An 18,719-nucleotide genomic window follows, 5' to 3' on the forward strand; every position below is an offset into this window, starting at 1 on the left:
TAATTTAGTCTTTGACTCTCACACCCTTGGAACTGCCCTCCTCATATAACATTCAGCACCTAGTGTTAAAACTCCACAGCTAGAGGTGATCTCTAGCAATCTGGCTTGCTCTAGCACCTCCCTGCTCATGCCCAAACCTGTTTCTAAGCTCCTGGTGCCAAAATAGCACCGGCCCTTTTCCAGCTGGGACACAGTAGCTACCTGAACTAATTTTAGCCCAACTAATTGGAGTAAAGGGACCAGACTAGATGAAGAGCTAGCAGAGTCAATAGGGAGAGTCAAGATCTAAGGCGCATTGCTCTGGAGTGAGAAAGAGCCCCAAGAGCCAGGAGGCTAATAAAAGGGAAGGAAGCTAAATGGAGATGATTCTGAGGGGAGGTGGGAGCTGAACTCCCAATGTATTCTTCCTGCTAAAGGCCTGAAAGTACCCCATTACTGACTCCTTTTCAGTGGCTTCACTATAATTTGCATGTCTTGTTTCCTACTACATATATATTCAAGCACTCATATTTACAGTTGTTGTTAACAGTTTATTCTCTCTCAAAAGCATTTATTATACAGTGGGTTCTGACTTATAGTCATTCTGTGTTCTGTGCTCTAACGATTGCATTGAGTCCCAGGACCAGCCAATCACCCCAGAGAAGCCCACAGTCATGGGAAAAGAGAATGGTTTCATCATCTACATTAGAAAAAAAGCAAATCTGCCCAGGTTAGAAGTAGATAGGAACTTGGTGAATTAGTTCATTAATATGTGTATCTTTAAAAACGCTAAAGATGCATAAAGAATGAGCCCAGAGCGGGTAGCTTGGTGGTGCAGTAGATAAAGCACTGACCCTGGATTCAGGAGGACCTGAGTTCAAATCCAGCCTCAAACACTTGACACTTACTAGTTGTGTGACCCTGGGCAAGTCACTTAACCCCCATTGTCGAAGAAGAAGAAGAAGAAGAAGAAGAAGAAGAAGAAGAAGAAGAAGAAGAAGAAGAAGAAGAAGAAGAAGAAGAAGAAGAAGAAGAAGAAGAAGAAGAAGAAGAAGAAGAAGAAGAAGAAGAAGAAGAAGAAGAAGAAGAAGAAGAAGAAGAAGAAGAAGAAGAAGAAGAAGAAGAAGAAGAAGAAGAAGAAGAAGAAGAAGAAGAAGAAGAAGAAGAAGAAGAAGAAGAAGAAGAAGAAGAAGAAGAAGAAGAAGAAGAAGAAGAAGAAGAAGAAGAAGAAGAAGAAGAAGAAGAAGAAGAAGAAGAAGAAGAAGAAGAAGAAGAAGAAGAAGAAGAAGAAGAAGAAGAAGAAGAAGAAGAAGAAGAAGAAGAAGAAGAAGAAGAAGAAGAAGAAGAAGAAGAAGAAGAAGAAGAAGAAGAAGAAGAAGAAGAAGAAGAAGAAGAAGAAGAAGAAGAAGAAGAAGAAGAAGAAGAAGAAGAAGAAGAAGAAGAAGAAGAAGAAGAAGAAGAAGAAGAAGAAGAAGAAGAAGAAGAAGAAGAAGAAGAAGAAGAAGAAGAAGAAGAAGAAGAAGAAGAAGAAGAAGAAGAAGAAGAAGAAGAAGAAGAAGAAGAAGAAGAAGAAGAAGAAGAAGAAGAAGAAGAAGAAGAAGAAGAAGAAGAAGAAGAAGAAGAAGAAGAAGAAGAAGAAGAAGAAGAAGAAGAAGAAGAAGAAGAAGAAGAAGAAGAAGAAGAAGAAGAAGAAGAAGAAGAAGAAGAAGAAGAAGAAGAAGAAGAAGAAGAAGAAGAAGAAGAAGAAGAAGAAGAAGAAGAAGAAGAAGAAGAAGAAGAAGAAGAAGAAGAAGAAGAAGAAGAAGAAGAAGAAGAAGAAGAAGAAGAAGAAGAAGAAGAAGAAGAAGAAGAAGAAGAAGAAGAAGAAGAAGAAGAAGAAGAAGAAGAAGAAGAAGAAGAAGAAGAAGAAGAAGAAGAAGAAGAAGAAGAAGAAGAAGAAGAAGAAGAAGAAGAAGAAGAAGAAGAAGAAGAAGAAGAAGAAGAAGAAGAAGAAGAAGAAGAAGAAGAAGAAGAAGAAGAAGAAGAAGAAGAAGAAGAAGAAGAAGAAGAAGAAGAAGAAGAAGAAGAAGAAGAAGAAGAAGAAGAAGAAGAAGAAGAAGAAGAAGAAGAAGAAGAAGAAGAAGAAGAAGAAGAAGAAGAAGAAGAAGAAGAAGAAGAATGAACCTAGAATTGAGGAGGAAGAGGTTATCAGCCTGTCCTGAATTTAAGTCATCCAGTCTTTTAAATTATCCCAAACTATCATGGAAAGGGGAGAGGGACCCACATGTACAAAAATATTTATAGCTGCTCTTTACGTGGTAGCAAGGAATTGGAAGTTGAGGGGGTGCCCATCCATTGGGGAATGGCTGGACAAGTTGTGGTATAGGAATACAATGGAATACTATTGTGCTGTAAGAAATGATGAGCAGGAAGAGTTCAGAGAAACCTGGAGGGTCTTACGTGGGCTGATGATGAGTGAGATGAGCAGAACCAGAAGAACATCGTACACAGTATCATCAACATTGAGTGTTGACCTACTGTGATGGACTATATTCTTCTCACCAATGCAATGGCACAGAAGAGTTCCAGGGAACTCATGATGGAAGAGGATCTCCAAATCCAGGGGGAAAAAAAAGAACTGTGGAGTAGATGCTGATTGAACCATACTATTTCTTTTGGTTTTGGTGCTATTGTTTTTTCTGTTTTGAGGTTTTTCCTTATTGCTCTGATTCTTCTCTTATAACATGACTAATGCAGAAATAGGATTAATGTTATTATGTGTGTGTGTGTGTGTGTATATATATATATATATATATATATACATATATATATATATATATGAAACCTATATCAGATTACCTGCTGTCTAGGGGAGGGGGGAGGGAGGGAGAAAAATCTGAAATTGGAAAGCCTGTATAAACAAAAGTTGAGAACTATCTTTACATGTAACAGGGAAAAAAATAAAATACTTTATTAATTTTTTTAAAAATTATCCCAAACTATTATTTGCCAGTTCATGTCTTATGGTTGCAAGTAATGGAATACTACAATCTCAAAACACCAAAAATTATAAATAATCCAAAAAAGCAAAGGAAAGATGTATTGTGGGTTGACATGGCCACCTTTTAAGGATGGCAACTTGTGTGCAAGAAGAGGTGTATAAGACCTTATTGAAAATATTTTTTCTAGGGACAGCTAGGTGGTGTAAAATATCACCTAGCTTTATCACCTAGGTGATAAAGTACCAGGGCCTGAATTCAAATTTGACCTCAAACACTTGACACTTACTAGCTGTGTGACCCTGGGCAAGTCACTTAACCCTCATTTCCCTGCCAAAAAAAACCAATTCTGAGCCCGATATCCCTCCACTGAGGGAAATGAGCAGTTCATTTATAACCTAGAATCTTAGTTACCTGAGGATGGTGAGGAAAGAAGTACCAAGGTCATCCAGCTAATACAGCTCAGAGGCAGGGCTTAAGCTCTGGACCTTGCCAATACTGCAATTGTCATGAATTGTTTAAAGAGTGCAGGTCTGCGGTGAATGAGGACTAACGCTATTTGTTCAGATGTTTCCAATGTCTTTACCTTGCATGGGGAGATAATGGACCATTGGACTCCTTTAAAGATATTTCTGTATTTGCTCATAGGCTCCTATGAGTCCTTAGCAGTTATACATTGTCTGTGACAGGGAAATAAATGCCAGCCTGAGCCTCAACACAAAGGACAGACAGCAGATAGATAGCCTTGGTGGTGCCCCTAAGACGAGAAAGGACAAAGGGCAGTAGGGAGGCCTCCAACACAGTGAGTAGCTTCTCCACAAGAGCATTTCCACCAGAATGGGAAAGTACAGAGGATTTTCCATCTGCACCAGTGCAGAAGTCACAGCTCTTTCCAAAGACAACAGAAAGGCATTTTGGGTCACTTCCCAACTTTTCAAGATTATTTCACATTCTCATCTTGTACAGGAGACTACCCCTTAGTTGCATAATAACTGCCACCTCCAAGTTTCATCTAGAATACAGTCAGTGAACCACCAGGCTGCCCATTACATTGTTGAGATGGTTCTCATTGAGAAAATTTCATAGTCTCCATTTTAACCCATCCAAAATGTCAGGGATAGACAATTTCAGATACATTTCCAGGTCCTATTATAACCCTGACTATTTGATAATTTTCCAGTCAAGATTTATGAGAAAAGCATTACCTTCCCCATCATTCTCAAATAAAGATGAAAGAAAATAGCCTTTTCTTCCTAAAACAAAGCATCCATCTAAATATAAATGAAAATGTAAGATATATTTCATTTATCACAAGTCAGGTCTGCTGAAAGAACACACACTTAGCCCATTGCTGAGGCCCAAAATAAACAACTTAAGATTTCCAAACTTCTTGTGCTCTCTCATTTCCAAGCTTAAACCAGTAACAGGACAACATTAGCAACATGTAATGTGACACTTTGTTTCAGGGGCTTGAAATACAGGCCTAAAAAGGGCCCGCAAGGAGTCTATCACTACAGTCTCAAACCAGAACATTTGAAAATATTTGGGAATCATTCCCGCCAATAATTCTACCCACTTTCAATACAATGAAAATGTTGGTAAGATGGGAAAATATCTGCAATTGTTTGAGCATTCTTCAGGTCCTGCTGGGTAATAGGTTGTGTTCCTTATAGAGGAGGTTACGTAAAGATATTTGTCAAAGTTGGCAAAGATGACAAAAGATTGTTATGATCAATGTTGAAGGAACTGTCAAAACACACACACTAAAGTTGGTAGGACTATGAACAGTGCAACCATACTGGGAATCAATATGAAATTATGCTAAGAAAGTAACCAAAATGCCCATACCCTTTATCCCAGAGACTCCACTGTTAAGTATACAACCACAAGGAGATCTATAAGAAAAAGAAATGTCCCAAAACATTTACCAAAATATTTATAGGAGCATTTTTTTTGGTAGTAGCAAAGAACTGGAAACAAAGTTAATGCCCACAGACTGGGGAAGGGAAGGCAATAAACATTTCTATAACACCTACAGTGTACCAGGCTAAGTGCTTTGCAAATATTGTCTCATTTGGGGAATGGCTAAACATAAATGGAATGTTACATTACTTTGCATTGAGAAATTTATATTTGCTTTAAAATATAGCAAGAGGGGCGGCTAGGTGGCACAGTGGATAAAGCACCGGCCCTGGATTCAGGAGTTCCTGAGTTCAAATCTGGCCTCAAACACTTGACACTTACTGGCTGTGTGACCCTGGGCAAGTCACTTAACCCCCATTGCCCCGAAAAAAAAAATATATATATATATAGCAAGAAAAGAGGTACAAACATTTCCTTCTCTCTCCTCAACACTTCAATAGCACATTTCCTTTTTCTTTCTTTTTTTTTATTTTTACATTACTTTGCTGTAAGAAAGTTAAGCCAACAGGCACTCATTAAGTGCTGACTATGTATCAGGTACTGTGCTAAGCATCGAGGATACAAAGAAAGGCTACAGTCCCTATCCTCACAATAGAAGCACACATCCTAACAGAGGAGACAGCATGTTTAAACATCTATTTACATGCAAGATATAGTAAGGGGAAATTGGAAAGTAACCTCAGAAGGAAGGCATCTTGCAAAAGTTGGCAGCTGAGCTGAAATCTGAGCAGAGATGAGGAAGAAGAGAATGATAGGTTTGGGAGAGAACCAGTAAAAAAGCATGGAGTTGGGGCAGCTAGCTGGCACAGTGGATAAAGCACCGGCCCTGGATTCAGGAGAACCTGAGTTCAAGTCCAACCTCAGACACTTGACATTTACTAGCTGTGTGACCCTGGGCAAGTCACTTAACTCTCATTGCCCTGCAAAATAAATAAATGAATGAATGAATAGATAGATAAATAGATAGATAGATAGATAGATAGATAGATAGATGAATAGAAGAATAAATAAATAAATGACTAAATAAATAAACAAGCAGATAAATAAATGGCTGACCCTAAATAAATGAATGAATGAATAGCTGTTAAATGGAAATAATGACACAATCACTGAAATGCACCATTTGGATCTAAAGTATATTCAGGATGTCTCTTACCATGACATTGTAGACACTGCACTAGCTTTGGAGGTGGGTGACATGGTGGTTAAGCTCCCGGTGCAGCAATTACTAGTTTTGGGATGCCCAGCTTTCCTAATTCCAAATCCACTGATTTTTCTACAAGATCCCTTGAAATCAAGTCTCCCTTTTTCATTTGTTGGCACTGCCGCCCAGGTATTTTGAAAGGTCTGACCAGGTGTCATTACTGTGGCAGCAAGGCTGGCTGTACAAATCCATCACCCAGACTCAAGGGGAGTGGAAAAGTGAGTATGCTCTATATTGTGTAATTAGCTATATCCCAGGTGTCAAACTCACAGCAGCAAGTCTGGCCTAAACCAGATTAAAAGGTAACTGGAAAATATTTAACAAAATAAACATACAGATTGGAATAAATAAATAGATGGATGGATGGATGGATGGATGGATGAATGGATGGATGAATGAATGAATGAAGCATAGATAATATAAAACTTTAAAACTAAGTCAATATGTAATGTGCATGGATCCTTATGTATGGCTTAGTAGGCCCCCATTTTGAGTTGACCCCACTGAGTTCCATGACCTTTGACTTTGCTCAGCCTACTAGAAACACAACAAAGGACTACTTTTAGGTGTTCAGTGTGGGATGGCCCAATTTTTTTTTCTTTTAGTGAGGCAATTGGGGTTAAGTGACTTGCCCAGGGTCACACAGCTAGTAAGTGTTAAGTGTCTGAGGCCAGATTTGAACTCAGGTGCTCCTGACTCCAGGGCCGGTGCTCTATCCACTGCGCCATCTAGCTGCCCCGGATGGCCCATTTTGACAGAAGCTATTCTAGGCACCACAGAGTTTCTCAGAAGGATGGTCCATGATCATATCACAGCTCTGCTTTGTACTCCACATTTTAAACTCCTAAGAGTTTAAAATGCAGCTCAAGTCATTTTCCAAACTTACTTAAAAAGAAAAAAACCCTCAGAACCTTTGAGGTAAAATTCTAATTAGGACAGGAGCTGGTCTGTTTTCTGAGTATAAGCACGATTGCAAAGGAAATGTTCTAACCACTTAAGTAACAAGCTGTTTCCAAGTGCTGACTTAGAATTAACATATTAGTTTTAAATTAGTGTCTATTCATCAGAATGGCTTCTCTGTGTGTAAACCTTTGCTACTGCACTCCCAGCTACTATAGCTACTAAAAATAAACCTGAAATTCCTCTCAAATATGCTATGATTCACACTTGTCACTAATTTGTATTCACCTTTGTCCCCAATGGTACAAATTGGTGAGTTTTGTTGCACTATAATCTTTGAAACAAAAAGCTTGCCAAGTGCCAGACAACAGCAGTCTGCTTATTTGAAGCAGCACAATAACCAAACAAGAGAATCTGGGCAGTACCCTGGAGGTCCTTCTGTGTCCAGCCAAAGACCCATTTAATTGCCCACAGGTCTGATTAGATCCTACTAGATTACGCAATACACTGAAGGACAGACGGATGCCGATGATCCTTTCACTTCTGTCAAATATTTCTCTCAGCCTAAGACTGCTGTTTGTATTTTGTGCCCACATTAATTAGTTACCTAGGAGATGGATCTGAGAATAACTGGCGAGGAGAATCAAGTTCATCCAACCAAAGCATCGTGTTCACCGCTCATTACTGCCCTATTCCTTGAGTGAGCAGTGCTGCTCATTGCGGCAGAAGCCGTAGCAGTTTGGTGCTAAAGCTACTCTCCTGGCTTGCACTAGGAAGAGTGAGCATCTTGTAACGACCAACAAAAGGAAGCACTGTCAAGCAACTGTTCCTGAATAAGATTAACTGGTTTTTGGTCACTTGTGTCCAGCGATTGAGAAGACGTCTCCAATGTACCTGAAATGATACCAGCACCTCCAAGGGCTTCTTCTCACATTCTCTGAACACCTTCAGCAGTTGGTCTGGAAATTCAAGGTGTTACCAGCGTCTTCCAGCCTTTCCTCAGACAGATGTAGAGGCTTCCAAGTCCTGCTATAATGACTTGTTTTTCAAAGTCATACTAAGCATCGCCCAGAAGGGATTTTTCATAGAGAAATGTTGGCACTAGAGCCGTGTAGTTCCAGGCAAGAGTCTTTTCAAAAAGAACATTCTGGTGGTGGAGACTGTTGCTAAGAGAGAATCAGAACCCTAAATGAAGCCTAGAAGGGGACTGGCTATAGTCCAATTCCATTTACTTTTCAGAATAATTATCAGCAATTCCCGATGTCCACTAAAGAAGGCGCACAGAAAGTGAAGAGGGCTATCAACCTGACCACAGGAAGGCCGACTTGAATAGTTCCATCTTCTGTTGGACAAGGAGCTAAGAGCCCCTTTAAAAAGTCTGCTCCCCAAAGACCATTGGAACGCTGAAAGCTGTTGCAGCCTGAGCAACCCTGGGGAGGCCTGGACAGAATAAAGGAAGTGTGGCTATGCTTGGCCTTATAAACCTGAGGCCACACAGAAGCTCTGTGTCCTCCTGGGTGAGCAGGCTTAGGTTCCTTTCTTTGAAGAGAAGCAGCCCCTTGTTCTTACTAACCAAATGCCTCGATTGGGAATGGTTCTAAGCGAAAAAAATGGGGCAAATCAAGAAAAAACTGTAAAAAACAATCATGACCACATATCCGTAATTATTACGCTGCAGAAACAGGCATCTAGAGAGAATAAGACATTCATCCTATAGCCTGTGGGAAAAGTCCTCCCAGCCAGAGTCAGCATTAGTCTGCTCTCTCTACAGTCTCTGCCCTTGGAGACGTGCACACCCACAACTCCCATCCAGGGAAAGAGGGAGGTTAACATGTGATCAGTCTGGAAAGATATACTGGAGACCCACTGGGAAGTCCTTTAAATACCAAATGAAAGGGGGCAGCTAGGTGGTGCAGTGGATAAAGCACCGGCCCTGGATTCAGGAGTACCTGAGTTCAAATCCAGCCTCAGACGCTTGACACTTACTAGCTGTGTGACCCTGGGCAAGTCACTTAACCCCCATTGCCCCGCAAAAAAACAAACAAAAAAAACAACAAAAAACAAACAAATACCAAATGAAAAATTTGTGTTTTATCATAAAGACAATGGGGGGGTGAGGTAGAACTAAAGACTCCTGAGCAAAGGAGTGATCTGGTTAGATCTCATACACACACACACACACACACACACACCTCAATATATCAAGAGAGAGAGAAGTTAGCAAAGTCAGGAGTTCACTGGCCCAGTGGTGGGCCAAGGCTTAGGCTGTGCCTCCCTTGAAGAAGCTTCCTGGTGGCCTCTCGCTATATTAAAGTGGCTTCCTGGTCACCTAGGAACATAAAAAGTCCTACCCATGTGGGGTCAGGAGTCCTCCAACTCAGTGGATGTCTGAAGACCAGAAGAGGCACCACTATCTGCCCTAACAAAACAGGCTTCCAAATGGAAAAGAGGGGGACAGAGTCTATAGAAGTTAAATGCCACTGTAGCCTTCTTGCATATCTGTGACTTACAAGTGCCTCATTCATATCCCAACATCAAACGTGAACAAGCAGGGTCCTGGTATCCCACCATCCCTATCAGACTAGACATGGCAATCCTCCCAGCCCAGTGGGTCCAGGTAGATGAAAGTTCATCTGATACTAGAAAGGATCTTCACAGAAGAGCCAAGTTTCTGAAAAGCTGGCAAGGGAGCTAGAAAGCAGAGGGCTGACAAAGATATGCAGAAGAGAATTCATTGCTTTTTACCCCCAAACCTATTCCTCTTCGTAATTTTCCTGTTTCTGCAAGAGCCCCACTCCCCAGGCTCACAACTATGGTGTTGCCCAATCTCGTCTTTCCTGCCTCAAGAACATTTCTCCCATTGGTGCCCTTCTTTCTACCTCTAAAGCTGCCACTCTATGTCAGGTGATCATCATCATCTTTTACCCAGCTGACAGATTTCTGAAAACAGGGCACACCATGTCACCTCCCTCCCTCCTTAATAAACCCCAGTGGCTCCCTACATGCCACCAATCTAAACCACAAACCTAATAAACTCCTGTTTGCAATTGGAAGCCCATCCCAGCCTGGCCCCAACTACCTTTCAGCTGCCTTATTATGCATTACTGCCCAGGAAGTGGATTTGGATTTTCGAGATGTGAAATCAGAAGACCTGGGTGGTCAAATGATCATCACTACTGACTGCTCCACTCAGACTCTCTGAAATTCTGAATGCCTGTGATTCTGACTCACAGGATTGCCTGAACCAAAGCTCCTTTCCCTGGGCACCACTTCCCAATCCCTTATTAATCAACTCATCAAAAGCCTTTATTACAATGTCTTCTCTATCACAAACTATGAAAGTAGGCATGTGGATACAAAGACAAACATGAAACAGCCCCAATTTGCAAGGAGCTTGTATCCTTTGTAAGTATAAAGACATACAAGTACTGTGTTCTACCCACTGTGCCACCTAGCTGAATTTTGATTATATGAAATGAAAAAGATTTTGCAAAAACAAAACCAATGCAGCCAAAATTAGAAGGAAAGCAAGAAACTGGGGAGGGGGGAGGATTTTATAGCAAGTTTCTCCAATAGAGGTTTCATTTCTCAAACATCTTGAGAGAATGGAGCCAAATTTATAAAAATAAGAGCCACTCCTCAGTAGATAAATGGTCAAAGGATACAAACGGGCAGTTTTCAGAAGAAGAAATCAAAGCTATCAATGGTCACATTGAAAAAATGCCCTACCAAAAAAATGCTCTAAATTGTTGTTGATTAGCGAAATGAACATTAAAACAACGTTTAAGGCACCATCTTATACCCATCAGATTGACTAACGACAGAAAAGAAAAAGGGCAAATGCTGGGATGTGGGAAAATAGGTATGCAATATTGCATGGAGATAATGCAATATTGCATGGAGATAATGCAATATTGGCAGAGATGTGAACTGGTCCGACCACGCTGGAAACCAGTTTGGAACTATCCCCAAAGGGCTATAAAACTGCATAGCCTCAGACCCAGAAATACTATTACTAAGTCTTATCCCAAAGAGAGAAAAGAAAAGGGAAAAGGACCCACATGTACAAAAATATTTATAGCTGCTCTTTTTCATGGTGGCAAAGAATTGGAAATTGAGAGGACACCCATCAGGTGGGGAAAGACTGAACAAGTGTTGGGATATGACTATAATGGAATACTATTGTGCTATAAGAAATGGCGAGCAGGATGGTTTCAGAAAACCCTGGGAACATTCATATGATGAAAAATGAAGTGAGCAGAACCAAGAGGACATTGCATACAGTAACAACAATATTGTAACAACATTCAAATGTGAAAGACTTAGCTGCTCTAATCAAGACAATTCTAAAGGACACATGATGAAAAATGTTCTCCACCTCCAGAGAGAGAGCTGGGTACGGGGGAGGGGGAGGTTCCTGTTTCAATTCTGGCAGGAAACTAGAAACCATGAACATTAGAGTGGAATAAACTTTGTACTTATTCACTATTTTAAAAAAGAATTTGAAAGGATAGAGTTAACTGAAAAAAATCTCTGCAGCAAATGTCTCTGATATTCAAGATCAAAGAAAGAGGGTAAGATCTATATGCACAAAAATTTTTTTACCAGCAAAGAAGTGGGGGAAAATGGGTGAATTTCAGATGAGGAATGACTGAACAAATTGTGGTATATGAAAGTAATAGACTGTTACTATGCTGTAAGAAATAAGAGAGAAATGATTATAAAATGATGCAGGGTGAGGTGAGCAGAACCAGAACAAATTACATAATGATTAAGTTACAAAGGAAAACAACTGTGATCTACATCTGCAATGATCTGGCATGAGTCTAGGGACCAATGTTGAATGACAGTTTCTAGTTCTTGGCAAAAACATAGCAGGTGAGAGGTGCAAAAAGAGGCCTATGTTTCCAAACATGGACAACGTATGTCAGGGTGTCTTGCTTGACAATACTCACCGGTCACAAAGAGAAGCCTTCTGGTGGGATAGTCTCTCTCTGTGTCTTCCAGTCTCTCCATAGTTCTCATTCTCTCTGCCCTGTGTTCCTCTCTCTCTGTCTGCTTTCTATATTGCCCTGTGTTCTCCCTGACTCCAGACCTGTCCTTATCTCTCTATACCCCCCAATCTCTGCTTTCTACATTTCCCTCTCTGTTTTTACTTCTCTGTGTGGCTCTCTTTTCTCTCTGTAGCCATCTCTTTGTCACCCATATGTGTCTCTCTGTGTCTTCCATGTCTCTAAATTTCTCCTCTCTCTCTCCATTTCTCTGGAGCTCCCAGCTTTTATGGTGTTTCCTTGGCTCTCTGTGTGCTCCCCTCCATTTTTCTCTACCCCCTCCATCTCTGTATCCCTCATCTCTCTTGGTTATCCCATCTCTTTCTGGGTATCCTCCCATCTTTCTCTCTTTGTTTTCTGTTCCTTTCTTTGTATCCCTCACCTCTCTGTGTATGTCACCTATTTCTGTGTGTCCTCCACTCCCTTCTCTCTCTGTCCTTGACTGTCTGTGTCCCCTTGGTTCTATGTCCCCCTATTCATAACCCCATCTCTCTGAGAAGACGTAGGGGGACAGTAGAGTTATGTCCAAGTGTTTGAAAGGTTGTCATGTGGAAAAGGGCTACCATACTACAATGACAGTCTCTTAGCCAATGAAAAGACAGAACCACCAAAGTACCTAGAAAAATATCTACACTGGGTGTGTTTACTTGGTAACAACAAAATCAGAAAATTAGTGTTTTTGAGAAGGTCAGTTCATGGCTTTCTTTCAGAACTTCCCATAATTCATTATGTATTTTGGGGATTTATTTGAAATAAGCCTTTCAATATTGACAGAGATGTGAAATGGTTGAACCATTCTGGAAACCAACTGGGAATTAAACCAAAAAATCCCTAAACTATACAAACATTTTTACCTAATCATCAGTGGGTTTACACCCCACAGAGGTCAGACAGAAAGATCTCACATATACAACAATATTGTTAGCAGTACTTTTTGAAGTAGCAAAGAACTAGGGAATAGCTGACCAAATTGTGGCATATAACTATAAAGGAATATCACTGCATGGTAAAAAAAAAAAAAAGAATTCGGGGAGTCTTAGGGGAAGACTTAGATGTACTGATGCAGAGCAAAGTAAGCAGAACCAGAACAATATGACTAGAAAGTGAGTGATGCAAAAAAAAGAAAAAATCATGAAAGAAACATGAAAATAATGAAGTGAAAGTCTTCCAACTACAACTAAAGGAATGTACTTTAAAAAAAAATTTTAAGTTATATGTAAACTTTTAGCATACATTTAAAAAAAAATTTTGAGTTCCAAATTCTCTTCCTCTCTCCCTTCCCTGAGAAAGCAAGCAATTTAATATATATGTACAGCCATGCAAGACATATTTCTGCCTCAGTCATGTTGTGAAAGAAAAAACAAACCAAGGGGCAGCTAGGTAGTGCAGTGCATAAAGCACAGGCCCTGGATTCAGGAGGACCTGAGTTCAAATCTGGCCTCAGACACTTGACACTTACTAGCTGTGTGACCTTGGGCAAGTCATTTAACCCTCAGTGCCCCCGCCCCCCCCCCCAAAAAACAACAAGAAAAATAGAGGGGAAAAAAAAAAGGATGCTTCAATATTCACTCAGACTCCATCAGTTCTTTAGTTCTTTCCCTGGAGATGGAAAGCATCTTTCATCATGAGTCCTTTGGAATTATCTTAGACCATTATGTTGCTGGGAATAGCTAAGTCATTCACAGTAGACTGTCCTTATAATATTACTGTTACTGGGTACAAAGTCCTCCTGGTTCTGCTCACTTCACTTGGCATCAGTTCAAAAAGTCTTTCCAGGTTTTTGTGAGAGCATCCTGCTCATCATTTCTTATAGCACAATAATATTCCATCACAACTTGTTCAGCCATTCCCCAATTGATGGGGATCCCCTCAATTTCTAATTCTTTGCCTCCACAAAAAGAGCTGCTAGAAATATATTTGTACATAGTGGTCCTTTTCCTTTTTTTTTTTTTAATTTCTTTGCAGGGCAGCTAGGTGGTGCAGTAGATAGAGCACCGGCCCGGGATTCAGGAGGACCTGAGTTCAAATCTGACCTCAGACACTTAACACTTACTAGCTGTGTGACCCTGGGCAAGTCACTTAACCCCAGCTGCCCCGCCAAAAACAAAAACAAAAACAAAAAACCCAAAAACTAAAATTTCTTTGCAATACAGACCTAGCAGTGGTATAGATGGGTCGAAAGGTATGCAGAGTTATATAGCCCTATGGGCATGGTTCTAAAATGTTCTCCAGAATGGTTGGAGCAGTTCACAACTCCACCAACAGTGCAGTAGTATCCCAATTCTCCTGCAATCAAAGGGGTGTTCTCTTTAAAATCTCTGGTTCTAGCTTTGTGTTTCCAAAGAGAGGGCATTCTTATCAGGACAAATATTGACAACATGGACTACATAAGCAGCATGGTATCAAATACATTACCTTAGTGCTGAAAATGAGGTGATGGTGCACTCCTCATTGCCCAGCCCACACCAACGTGGATGCATGAGCTTCCCATAAATCTCCCATGGCTACATAACTCATTGTCCTTTCCTCTCCTCTTCTTCATCCTTCACACCTAGAGTTCTCTCCTTCCTTACTCTGCCTCTTAAAATACACGGTTTCCCTGGAGACCTGATTCAAATGCCACTTGTGACATACAAGAGGCTTTTCCCAGGCCCCACAAATGCTGCTGGTGCCTCTTTCTCTGAGATGACCTTCCATCTACTCTCTGTGTATCTTACATGTATCTAGGTATGTACGCGTTTGCTCTCTCATTAGAATATAAGCTCCTTGAGGGTAGGGGTTGTTTTTGCTTCTCCTTTGTATATTCATTATAATAAATGAATATTAATTAACTGACTGACTGGTTCTATCTTCCTGGAAATTGGTTGTCTGGGAGGAAAAAAACTAAGGAAAAAAAGGCCAGTGATTCCAAATGTCCCACTAGAACAATGTACGGGCAGCCTAGAAGCTTGCACAGCCAGAAGCTGCCTCAGCCTTACCTCAGCTTACCAACATATTTCTTTTTTTGTTTGTTTTTTGGTGAGGCAATTGGAGTTAAGTGACTTGCCCAGGGTCACACAGCTAGTAAGTGTCAAGGGTCTGAGGCCAGATCTGAACTGAGGTCCTCCTGACTCCAGGGCCAGTGCTCTATCCACTGTACCACCTAGCTGCCCATACCAACATATTTCTTTCTTTTTTTTTTTAATTTATTATTTTTTTTTTTTAGTGAGGCAATTGGGGTTAAGTGACTTGCCCAGGGTCACACAGCTGGTAAGTGTTATTAAGTGCCTGAGGCCAGATTTGAACTCAGGTCCTCCTGACTCCAGGCCCGGTGCTCTATGCACTGCGCCACCGAGCTGCCCCCATATTTCTAAACTATGAATTGGGTTTTCAGATAGCCAGGAAAATAAGCCATATTTCCTCTAGAGAATTCAGTACTTGAAGGAACAAGGTTGGTTCCCCAGCTCTATCAGAAACAATGACAGCCCATGTCTTGGGAAAGAATCCAAAGGTACATGTGACAAAAATCAGGTCTGTATCGGTAGTAGTTCAGCTCCAAGAGAGGCCTGCAGTGCAGTGCCAAGCACAGCCATGCTCTCACGAGAGTAGAGAACACACACTCCATCACCCAGTCTGCTTCCCAACAAGCCCTAAACATGATCCTTGTGCCCCAGGCCGCTGCCCTTTGTCTCGGCGTCATCTGCTCTCACAGGGCTCCCTCTAGCCGCTTCCTGTGCCCCCCAGAAGCTGGCTCCCAGGATCTCAAATAAAGACAACCTTAGGCAATACCTAGTAATCAGATAACCCTGCCTTCACATCTCCTTTAGGACAGCTCCATGCTATGCCACAAGGAGAGAGATTGCCAAGAGCTGAGAAAACAGGTCATTTATAGCCACTTCTAAAAGAAACTGATCAATAGGTTCTGGAACCTATTAGTATTCGTAGTAGGAACCTTCATCATTTTGTTCCCTTAGAAAAATCTAAATTCAGTGGACAGATTTCCCTTTCAAGCACTACTTTCAGGGACATAATGTTTGAGGCCCGCCGGCACAATTCAAAGACAAAGTCAAACCCAGAAACTGGACTAAACAACATGAATACGGTAAGTAGCCCTAATTCCTCCTTCTGCAACACTCCAAGGCCCACCAAGTGCTCTCCTCTGAGCAATCTCATGAGCTCAGCGGAACAAGTCTGAGGAAGCAGAGACTCAGGAGAGTGAAGTGACTCCATGCCCAGGGTGACACAGCCAGCAGACATGCAGACCAAGTCTTCTAAGGCCACATCTGCTGCACTCAAAGATGGCCGGCCCTACACGGGACCAAACGACACCAAACTAGCTGTAATCTTCCAAAGTGTCACTGGTTCAGGCAGCCAATTGCTGTGTGCATGACATGCCAGGGTGCTGACATCATGAGCTATATACAATGAAGCAGCTAAGCATGGAATGCTAAGGAAACTTCTCATACCTTCCGGAGAAACTTCTTGTTTCAAAGATGAAATCCTGTCTTCAGGCAAAGGAACATTTGGGTGATTTGGTGGGAGTATTCACCCAATGAAAGATTTCTCACCAGCTTCCTTGCCTGAAAAACAAGAGAAACAAAATTCGGTTTGGCATAAGCAATGTTTAACTAATAAAATACACCCCACACCCAGAAGTTTCAGGAACAGGTGGCATGACCACTTCCAAGGAATACTAAGGACAGGCTGCTGAACTATTGTCCAACTCCAAATCTGGGGCAGGCGAGGGGTTCTCCCTGGCGGTGAGGTCTTCAAGTGAAATAAGGACGACCACTTCATAAAACAACAGAAATTTAGAGACTATTCAGGTCAATTGGTACCTAAAAAGCATCAACAATATTCCTAGCAAGTGGTCATCCAGCTTTCGCTTCAAGAATTCAAGTGGGAGATTGGTACCTCTGAGCCACATGCTTTGTGCCTATCTCCCCATGAGAAGTCCAAGGGTTTCTTTCATGGTTTCCCTCCCCCTACCCTTCCCTTCCCTTGCCCCTAAATAAACTACTACCTTATTCTAACTAAAAAAAAAAAGAGGTGCAGCTAGGTGGCGCAGTGGATAAAGCACCGGCCCTGGATTCAGGAGGACCTGAGTTCAAATCTGGTCTCAGACACTTGACAATTACTAACTGTGTGACCCTGGGCAAGTCACTTAACCCCAATTGCCTCACCAAAAATAAATTAATTAATTAAAAAAAAAAAGAACTCAAGTGAAAGGGAATTCAAGAGAAAGAGGGAAGGGAAGTATGGAGGGAGAAAGAGGGGGAGGGAGAGGGGAAGGAAGGGAGGGAGGGGGGGAGAGAGAGAGAGAGAGAGAGAGAGAGAGAGAGAGAGAGAGAGAGGGACAATGTTTCTCTAATGCTTTCAGATTTATAAAGTCCTTTACCTATAATATCACATTTGCAATACCTTCCCCAAGACTCGCTATTCCACTTTTGGATGACTCATTGTTAGGAAGCAATTCTTCCCTGTATCAGCCTAAATCCACCTTGCTGTGTCTCCCACTCACTGCTCCTATCCTGTCTCCTGGGACCAGGAAGATAAAGTGAACCCATCTTCCATATAACATCCCTTGAAGACATATCTCCCATCTTCTCTTCTTCCGTCTAATCATCACTAGTTGCTTTGACAATATGGTGTGAACACAAGGTCCCCTTCCCCATTGTCTGCCCTTCCCTGGACACTAGGGTCCCCCAAACCAACCACAATAGTCCAGGTGAAGCCTAATCCCAGAGAGGACCGTAAAGCTGGTACCTCCTCCTTCTCTTGGGGCTGCCCCCCACCTCCTTGGGATTCTCTGGCTGACTTCTCCGCTTCCGGTGAGATCTCATCCGCCTTGGGACCCTGCCTCATCACCACTCTAGTCCTCAGACGGCAGGGTGAGGCCATGAACTCTGAGCTTCCATTTCAGAAGAGATCTCAGCACAGACAGCTCCCGGCTCTCCTGGCCACACTCCTCTGGGCCTTCTCTGGCTGACTTCTCCACCAGGCCCTCCCCTTCGGCCTCCTGTTCTGGGCCTTCTTTCCTCATTCGAGTGTAAGCTCCCTGAGAGCAGGGACTGTCTGTCTCTTTTCCTGTCTGTATCCCCCACACTTAGCACAGTGCCTGGCACATGGCAGGTGTTTATTAACTATTTACTAACTATGAACTATTACCTCCCTTCTCCTCAGTACTTGTTTCTCTTAGCCCAAGATCCCACCCCACTGCTGTCTCATACTGAGCTCACAGGCCACAAACCCCCAATGCCCAGCTTTTTTTTTTTTTTTTTTCAGAAACACTGCTCTCTGCTCATGCCTCCCCCAACTTTTACTTGTGAATCTAATGTTTTTACTCTCCATGTAAGGCTGTATTTACATCTCTCCTTATTCAATTCCATGCTCTTAATTCAGTTCAGTATTCTCACTGGTCAAGGTAAGACTGTGGGCCCTGACTCCCATTATCCAGTGGGTCAGCTCTCCCTCCCAGCTTCTAGTCATCTACAAATTTGGGGAGAAGACCTTGCAGATCTTTCTCCAAGTCATCAATAAAGATGTTAAATAGCAGCCTGGGGCCCAGGACAGGTCCTTAGCAAATGCCCACTGAAGCAGTCCACCTTTCCTCAGTAACAAAGAGCCACAAATGCTTATTTTTAGGGTCCAGCTACTGAATCTGCTTTAAACCTTCCTAACTGAACTGGACTCCTCTCCCTGCCC

The 18,719-nt window shown here is 41.9% G+C and overlaps 1 protein-coding gene across 12 annotated transcripts in view; it reads right to left on the bottom strand.

The window, feature by feature from the left end:
- The window catches only part of PPP6R2 (protein phosphatase 6 regulatory subunit 2), a 152,905-nt gene that overhangs the window by 90,691 nt on the left and 43,495 nt on the right, over positions 1 to 18,719 (bottom strand). For all 12 annotated transcript variants that reach the window (XM_043968423.1, XM_043968421.1, XM_043968422.1 and 9 more), the window contains one exon: positions 16,481 to 16,594. The gene's annotated coding sequence lies outside the window, so the exon portion shown is untranslated. The remainder of the gene's footprint in view (positions 1 to 16,480; positions 16,595 to 18,719) is intronic.

Source organism: Dromiciops gliroides, chromosome 5, assembly GCF_019393635.1.
Source record: "Dromiciops gliroides isolate mDroGli1 chromosome 5, mDroGli1.pri, whole genome shotgun sequence".
Classification (NCBI taxonomy): domain Eukaryota; kingdom Metazoa; phylum Chordata; class Mammalia; order Microbiotheria; family Microbiotheriidae; genus Dromiciops; species Dromiciops gliroides.